Source organism: Balaenoptera borealis (assembly GCF_965194805.1).
Source record: "Balaenoptera borealis genome assembly, contig: HAP1_SCAFFOLD_924, whole genome shotgun sequence".
NCBI classification, from domain to species: Eukaryota; Metazoa; Chordata; class Mammalia; order Artiodactyla; family Balaenopteridae; genus Balaenoptera; species Balaenoptera borealis.
This window is the reverse complement of record NW_028123282.1, coordinates 219719-229280: the sequence shown is the minus strand read 5'-3', so window position 1 is coordinate 229280 and position 9562 is coordinate 219719.

Sequence of the window (9562 nt, the reverse complement as noted above, 5' to 3'; positions counted from 1 at the left end):
TAGCTGTCTCGTTGCCTGGGTCCACATAATTAAGGGAAAATGCTACATGCTCTAGCAATATTAGCAAAGCTGGGGTCTTAATATATATTCCTAGAGAGTTCTAAGGACCCAGGAAACATCACCTCTACTGGAAAAGTTGACCGTCAGCTTTTTGAACTGACAGTAGAGGGATGATTGGGCGGGTTTAGGACTTTAGGAGCCCCAAACGCCTGAAATTCCAGGTGGCAGTGCACTGTCATTAATATCCCCTGGTTTTAGCTCTTTGGGAGATACCTTTTCTGAGGGTTTTATACATTATTTTTGATTTATTTTAGTATTCCTACTTCTAGTCAAAGTCAAGACCAGGAAATGTAGAGATATGCTATGAGGTGGTTCTCGGGCTTTGTTTGAAATCTACTAAAAATTCCGTCCTTCGTTCAGTGACTTTCACTGTGTACCATGCATCCGTGAGTAGTACTGCTATGGGTGCCCCTATGGAGCTGACATTCTTTGTTTAATATACTTATTTAATTATTTATTTGGCTGCGCTGGGTCTTAGTTGTGGCACGTGGGATCTTTTAGTTGCAGCATGCGAACTCTTAGTTGTGGCATGTGGGATCTAGTGCCCTGACCAGGGATCGAACCCGGGCCCCCCTGCACTTAGCCACTGGACCACCAGGGAAGTCCCTGGAGCTAACATTCTACCGGGGGGTTGGGGGGGGGCGGGAGACAGACCAACGAATACACACTGTCCGCACAGTAGTAAATGTTGTGGAGAATTGTAGAGGCCAGAGGGGGGCAGGGCTTGCCGGTATGTGCGGCAGTTTCAAAAGGGTGTTTGGAGAAGGCACCACTTATAAAGGGACGGTTGAACAGCGTCCTGGGGAGGTGTGAGGGCTGAGCCCCTGTGTACTGGGGGGAAGTGGGTCCAGGCAGAGGGCTCAGCAGGGCAGAGACCCTAAGACTGGAACCACGTGGTGGAGGAAGAGCAAGGTGGCTGCAGCCAAGGGGCTGAGTGCGAGGGACCGCGAGACAGGTGGGGGGTGGTTGGCGAGGCTTTTTAGGCAATCACGAGGATCTCCACTTTTACTGGTCCTGGGATGGGGCACAGGAAAGTTTGAGCACTGGGGCGGCACACCCTGACTCAAGTGCTCATGCAGCATCGTCTCGGTGCTGTGGAAGCAAGAAGCAGGAGATGCTGCAGCGCTCAGCAAGAGATGATCCCGGCTTTGGGACCAGCGGCCAGCAGTGGAGGTGGTGAGAAGTCATCTGAAGATGGGAGGATAGATTTGCAGTGAATTGTGCTGTGGTACAAAAGCGGGTGGGAGGCACAGGGGCTTGCAGGGTACCATGTGCTTGGGTTCAGCTGGGGTCAGAAGGTGAAAGAAAGGCTCAGGCAAGAGCCTGAGGGTGTAGGGCGATGACTGTGTTCATGCATCTCGGAATTAAGGTGACTTGCTTGCTTTGCACAGTGGGCCGTCTGCTGAAGAGTATTGTCACACCCGCTCTGTGTTCTGCGTGATGCTTTTAGGTCAGCCTTAGAGTTCAGAGCTTTGTCCCAACTCTGCTCGCTGATGAACAGAGAAGATTCTTGTGATTTGGTGGTTTCCAAGAGAAATCCCAGCAAAGTGTGGATGGAGGTGGGGGCAGAGAGAATTGCTTTAGTCCCTCAAAGAGACTGTTTATAACAGTAGAACACAGTGAGAGCAACTAGGACAGCTTCTTCAAGAAGCACATATTCTTTCTTCCCTTGTAAGAGGCACTTACTCTCCAAAGAAATCTTTTTTTTTTTTCCTTACTGGAAATATTTCACTGCTTTGATTTTATTTTTTAATTCATTGTCTTCAAAGTTTGCTCTTTCAGAATTCATTTGCTTACCATATAATCTATGACTATTTCAGAAGATTGAAATTAGGTTTGTTTTGTGGCTTCTACTTTTAAACCAAGAAGTGGGTTCAGAATTGGTGATGGAAGAGAACTTGAAATAGGATAGCTTATTGGGAACATTGATTTGGGCCCTTTTCTTCTAGTGTTAACTTTTTAGCTTATCTCTTTCAGAATATGCCTGATTTCCTTCTCGTGAGATACCACATGTCTAAGGATCCAGTTGTTACTTAATTTTTCTTTGTTTACTGATAAATATGCTGTATGCTTTTGTTCTTTTAAAAAGCAATTTTATTGAGGTATAAAACACTCACAATAAAATACATCCAATTTAAGTATAGAGTTTGAGTTTTGACAAAAGTGTGCACCCGCGTACCTGTTACCACGATCCATATATGGACCATTTCCATCACTTTAAAAAGTACACTCTGGGCCCGTTTCTAAATAGCTCATCCCACCCAGCCCCAGGCAAACACTGATCTGCTTCTGCTTCCAGTCACAATAGATTATATTTGCCTTTTCTAGAACATCCTATCAATAGAATCAAATCCTATGCACTCTTTTGGGTCTGGCCCCTTTGCCTCAGCACCATGTTCTTCCTTGAGGTTCATTATCATGTTGCTTGTGTTGGGGTTTTTGTTTCTTTTATTGCTGAATAGTATTCCAATGTATGGACTTATTAACACACTTCACTTTTCATGGACATCGGGTTGTTTCCAGTTCAGGGAAATTATGAGTAAAGCTGCTATGGATATTTTTCATCAAGTCTTGTTGTGAACAAATGCTGTCATTTCTCTTTGGTAAGTGCCTAGGAGAGGCATTGTTGCATCTCCTGTGATAGGTACACACGGTATTTTTTTGTTTTTTGGTCGTACCATGCAGCTTGCGGGATCTTAGTCCCCCGACCAGAGATTGAACCTGTGCCCCCTGCAGTGGAAGCATGGACCCCTAACCACTTACCGCCAGGGAATTCCCAGTACACACACATTATGATTGTTATGTCATCTTGATGAATCTACCACTTTTATCATGATGAGAAGTCTGTCCTGGTAATAATATATTTGTTCTGACGTCTACTTTGTCTAATATTGTTATAATCACTCGAGCTTTCTTGATATTGGTGTTTGCATGGTATGTCTGTTCTCTGACCTCTGCCTTGTAATTAGACTATTTAGACCATTTACACTTGAATAATTACCAGTTTAGTTGGATTTAAATCTCGTATGTATTATTTGTTTCCTTGTTGCTTTTTTCTTCTCCAGTCTTCTTTTGGATTGAGTATATCCTAGTAAGTTGTCATCACCACTGGCTTATAATAGCTATATAGCTCTTCATTTCATTTATTTTTCTGGTGTTTCCAGGCACCTCGTCTTCCGTGAACTCCTGGTGCCTTTGCCTCGGCAGGACCACCATGGTCTGCTTGGGTCCCCCTCCCAGCACCACATTTCAGAAAGTGCCTCCAGGCGAAGAGCTGACGCAGCCTGGGGTCCTCCTAGCTTGCTTCCCTTCTTTCAGGGACTCTAGCCCCTTCTGTGTCTGAAAACAGTTACTTCATATACTTTGTCCAGTTTTCTGGTTGTTATTGTGGGAGCTTAGGTTCGGCTCTGGTTACCATATTATGTTCTGAAGTGTAATTTTATTTTTGAAATAAAGTATTTGGTTCTTGGCAGGAGAATGTGTTAAATATGTGAAATTGGGACTGCCTGTAAAACCCTAGATGCATAACACCATTGTTATGACTTCACAAAGTGATGTAAAGATGGTGATGATCAGTTTCCGGCTTAGGCATAGCAGCACGTGTAAACCTCAGAAGCAGAAGCTTTGAAAAGTTCTGTATCAGTCCCGTTTGAATGATAACAGCCCATAATCGAGCCCTTAGGTGCTCAGTGTTCTACATACAGATCTTTTTTAAAAAAAATCATCTTACGTGTGTGTTTTTTAAATTATTTATTTATTTATTTATTTATTTTTGGCTGCGTTGAGTCTTCGTTGCTGTGCACGGGTTTTCTCTAGTTGCGGCGAGCGGGGGCTGCTGTTCGTTGTGGTGTGAGGGCTTCTCACTGTGGTAGCTTCTCTTGTTGCAGAGCACGGGCTGTAGCACGCGGGCTTCAGTAGTTGTGGTGCGTGGGCTTCAGTAGTTGTGGCTCACCGGCTCTAGAGCGCAGGCTCAGTAGTTGTAGTGCACGGGCTTAGTTGCTCCGAGGCATGTGGGATCTTCCCGGACCAGGGCTTAAACCCGTGTCCCCTGCATTGACAGGCGGATTCTTAACCACTGTGCCACCAGGGAAGCCCCTGAGGTTTTAATTTAATTTTAATTCATTTAAATTGAAATAGCCCCATGTGGCTAGTGGCTGCCGTATTAGACAGCAAAACTCCAGGTAGCAAGGGAGCAGGGGTAGAAAGACAGCCCTGTGATGGAGCAGTCAGGGGAGCCTCCCAGCAAAAGACTGACCAGCCTCTTGCCTCACTGTGGCAGGGGAAGCCCCAGGCTGGAAATGGCAAATACTTGGCACAGGCACCACTCCGAACCATTCCTGCGCCCATGGCAGACATTGCTAGTCAATCACCACACACTTTCTTGCTAGTTCAGCCATAGCTCAGGATCCTTCTCAATACAACACTCCAGGCAGTCCCCAACTACAGATCAGTAGATGCTAGCATTTGAGAGAAATATTACTGGTCATCCCTAGGCCAGGAGGCCCATCTGGGAGGTCCAGGATCTCACCAGGCTGTAAGGTGGCTGGCAAGGGACGTGTGGCCAACCTGGGTCAGTGAGGCAACCACAAATATGGAGAGTGGAGAGGCAATGTGCTGGAGGAGCCAAGATTTTTCTATTTCTTCAAGAAACACTCAGAGCATGATTTAGGGAGAGAGGAAGGGGGTGGGGGGAGAGGTGAAGACTTGTCAAAGCCAGCTGATGTGCAAAGCATTTGGAGATTTTTATTGAGCTGGGTGCAATATTGTGATTTATGAAGAAAAATACATATTTGGTCATTCGGACCAAAAATATATATTTGGCCATCTCCCACGTGGCCCAAACCTTAAAATATTTACATTTTCGCCCTTTTTGGAAAAAAAAAATTTGCTGACCCTTATTCTAGAGAGGGTTCTGAATTGCCCACAAAAGTGGACTTGCTGGATTAAAGGAAATATGCATTGAAAATTTCAGCAGATGCTGCCCTTCATACTTGCACTAGCTAGCAGTGTATGAGATTGCCTGTTCCCCAGTATCCTCACCAACACAGAGTAATATCAAACTTTTCCATGTGGCCAATTGGATAGGTGAAAATGGTATTTCACTATCGTTTTAATTGTACTTACCTTATTAGCAGTAAGATTTAGTATTAGGCAGTAGGTATAATAAAATATATATTTGGTCTTTGTCCCTCATTCCTGGCACAAAACTTCTAAACCCCGTGGAATTTCCAGATAGGAGTGTCTTTTGATATTCATAACAAAACCCTTTCAACCACACCTGAGTTTGTGTTAATGAGGTGACTTTTGGAAAGCCCCTAAGGAAGGGGCTGGTTGCCAGGGGAACCAACCAGAATTAGAGGATTGGAACTTTCAGTCTCTTCCACCCTCCCCCCCCACCCCCTTGAAGGGGAGAGGGGCTTGAGGTTGAATCAGTTAATCCTGTCTACATAACGAAGCTTCAGTGAAATTAAAAGAATGGAGTTTGGGGCTTCCCTGGTGGCGCAGTGGTTGAGAGTCTGCCTGCCAATGCAGGGGACGCGGGCTCGAGCCCTGGTCTGGGAAGATCCCACATGACACGGAGCAAGTGGGCCCGTGAGCCACAACTGCTGAGCCTGCGCGTCTGGAGCCTGTGCTCCGCAACAAGAGAGGCCGCGATGGTGAGAGACCCGCGCATCGCGATGAAGAGTGGCCCCCGCTTGCCACAACTAGAGAAAGCCCTTGCACAGAAACGAAGACCCAACACAACTAAAATAAATAAATAAATAAATAATTTTAAAAAAACGTTCTTCAAAATTATTAAAAAAAAAAAAAAAAAGAATGGAGTTTGGAGAGCTTCTGGATTGGTGTACCCAGGGAGGTGCCAGGTGGGACAGCATGGAAGCTTTGCACCCCTTTCCCCATACCTTGCCCTGTGCGTCTCTTCCATATGGCTGTTCCTGAGTTAGATCTTTTTATAATAAACTGGTAATCTAGAAAGGAAAAAAAAATATTATATATATATATATATATATTTGGTCATCTCATATATATTTGGCTTTCCAAAAGTCACCTCATTAACATAACAAAAGGCACCTTTTTTAAAAAATTAATTTTATTTGAGCGTAGTTCTGCTGTACAGCAAAGTGAATCAGCTATACATATACATATATCCCCTCTTTTTTGGATTTCCTTCCCATTTAGGTCACCACAGAGCATTGAGTAGAGTTCCCTGTGCTATACAGTAGGTTCTCATTAGCCTGGAAGGGCGACGCTGCACTCTCCCCTCCGTTGCCAGGCAGGCTGTGCTTCTGTTACTGCAGCCCAAGGCCCCGAGAGCCTGCTCTGGTTCCTTAGGGGCCCCTGGGAGGGGTGTTTGTCACAGGTCTCTCCGCAAGCCCAGTTCTCTCGACCGTGACTGTCCTCGATTGCGGCGTCTGCTACACGGCCTGGGTCAAAGAGCCTAAAAGTGCGGGGATTGGGACCCAACCTGGTAGGAGGAACTTGAGTCCCGTGATCCCCCTAAGCCCCTGTAACCCTGCGGTGGGCGTGGGTCCCCCTCAAGTCACGCTGCCTCCCACACCCACAGCTTCCTTCTGTCTTTGGCTGAGTCCCCTCTGGTTCCTCAAATGGCCACCAGGTGGGAGCAGAGACCTGCGGTGAGGCTGGGACTGAGGCCTCCTTGAAGATGGGCTAGGAGGGCTCCAGGCAGGGCTGGGGGCCTCTCTCACTGGGGGTCTGGGCTTGCCGGGTGGCTGGGAGCTGGGTGCGTGCCTGGGGGTGCAGGCCTCTTTTGGGGTGAGTGTGCTGTGACTGCGTGGGGTGTAGATGGGCACACCTGTGTGCAGAGGCCTCTGCAGCTGTTGGGTGCGTGTGCCCTTGAGCATGCCCGTGTGCAAGCATGCAGGGGGTACCTGTGTGTGACTGTGGGGCCTGGGTCTGCAGAATCCTCCCTGTTCCCCTGCAGGCCTGAGAAGGCTGACGATTGGGATAGCCTGGCCCTTGAACTTTATGTTTCCAAAGCGGCAGGTGGCTCCGAGGCTCGGACCTCAGGACCCCCTGCCCGCTGCGTTCCCTTAGGCTGTGTCCAGCCAGTGTGGCGGCTTGTCCTACTTTGCCAGGTTTGGGGTCCTGCTGAGCCTTTTTTATTTATTTATTTATTTATTTTAACATCTTTATTGGAGTATACTTGCTTTACAATGGTGTGTTAGTTTCTGCTGTGTAACAAAGTGAATCAGTTATACATATACGTATGTTCCCATATCTCTTCCCTCTTGCATCTCCCTCCCTCCCACCCTCCCTATCCCACCCCTCTAGGTGGTCACAAAGCACCAAGCTGATCTCCCTGTGCTCTGCGGCTGCTTCCCACTAGCTCTCTGTTTGACGTTTGATAGTGTATATATGTCCATGCCACTGTCTCACTTTGTCACATCTTACCCTTCCCCCTCCCCATATCCTCAGGTCCATTCTCTAGTAGGTCTGTGAGCCTTTTGATTTGTGTCAGGATGGGGACTCATTGCTGTTCCTGGGGGCCTCGGGGTAGGAAAGGCCAACAGTGCACTGGGGGTGCTCCTTAGCCCCAGGCTGGGGGTTCGGGGAGGGGGAGGGCCGCCACACCGGAGTTTGTGCCCCTGGTCCTGCCAAGCCACTGGGAGGGTGGATGCTAGCCCACTTGTCACCCGCTTAGCATCCTGGGCTTCCAAGGTCCTCCTCCAGCCAGGCCCGTTTCCCTGCTCCCTTTGGTGCCTTTCTACTGCCCTCACTACCTCCACCGCCCTCTTCCGTTCTCCCTGAAAACCACGCTAAGCAGACATTTGTCAAGGTCACAGTGACCTCCATGCTGCCAAGCCCAGTGGACAATTCTCCGGCCTCCTCTGACTTGACCCTCAGCAGCACTTCAGGGGCTGGTCCTTCCCTCCTCCTGCCATCACTCCCTTCCGCAGCTCAGGAATTCCGCTCTCCTGGTTTTCCTTCTGTCCCGCTGGCCCTCCCTCTCAGCCTCCTTTGCTGGTCCCTGATCTCTCCAAGTCTGGGTGCCCCATCCCTACACCTCTTCTGTCTCCCTCTTTAAACGCCCACTTCCTTGGTGATCTCATCCAAGCTCATGGCTTTCAAATGACTCCCGTTGAGTATAATTTAATTAGTTGGTTTTTTATCATCTGTCTTCTCCCAAAGGAAAGCAAGCTCTACAGGCAGGGCTTTTTTTGTCTTAAGTCAGGTTTATTAAGGTATAATTTACATACAGTTAATGTCACCCTTTTTAGTGTTCACTTCTGTAAGTTTTTGACAAACACGTATAGTTGTGAAACTGTCTCTGCCGTCAATTACAGGACAGTTCCCATCACCCCCAAAAGTTCTCCATACCCTTGTGGTCATCCCCTCCCCCATGTCCCGCCCTGGGCAGCCACTAATCTGTTCTTTTGTCCCTTTTCCCTAGTTGTGCCTTTTCTGAAAAGTCATATAAATGGGATTGTACTGCGTGTAACCTTTGGAATCGGCTTCTTCCACTTATCACAATGCACAGCGCATTTGAGATTCACCCATATTGTTGCAGCTGTGAGCCGTTAGTTCTTTTATTCTATTGTATTTTATTGCACAGCTTTGTTTATCTGTTCGGAGGGGGACCAGTTGTCCTGGTTTCCGTGGGAGGGAATGGTTTTTCTGGGACATGGGACTTTCAGTGCTAAAACCAGGGTGGTTGGTTATCTTAGTTCTTTAGTTGAGGGACATTTGGGTTGTTTCTAGGTTGTTGATGATTTTGAATACCTACTCAATATAACCAGTGACAGAGGGTTTTTTGGTGAACACAAATGTCCATTTCTCTTGGGTAAATACCTAGGAGTGGGGTTGCTCAGTTGTATGACGAGTGTACGTATCACTGTAAAAGAGGCTGCCAAGCTGTTCTCCAGAGTGGCTGTATTGTGTAGCATTGTGGGAGAATTCCACTTGCTCTGCATCTTAACCAGAACTTGGTAGTGTGTCAAAAAAAATTAAAAACCGGTTTTTTAGCCATCTTAATAGGTGTATAATGATATCTCCTCACGGTTGGCAGAGATTTCCTTTATTCGCCTTGAGTAGTGTTGTGCCCCCAGTGCCTGGGTTAGTGCCTGCTATGTAGTAGACACTCAATGAATTTTTTTTTTTTTTTACTGAGTGAATGAATGTATGGATGGATGAATGAATGAAGTCAAAGGGGCTTCCGGTATCTAAATCTGTTATAGCAAATACATAGCACACGTACCGCCAATTCCCCCATGCCCCATTCTGTTTCCATGGCAGACGTCACTCATCAATTGAGCCATTTTATCCACCTGCTTCATTTCAGACAGGTACGATCCAGTCCTTTGTGTAGCAAGTGAGATGAGCCCCATGAGCTAATGCAGCTTTAGTTCAAGCCTCTCATTGGCTGAAGAAGAGGCCAGGCTCAGAGCAGGGTCCAAGGCTGCCCAAGGACTCACAGCGAGCCAGTGGCAGGACTAGATCTCCAGGCTGGGCTCTCCCCAGAAAAATGCACGACGTCTCTGAC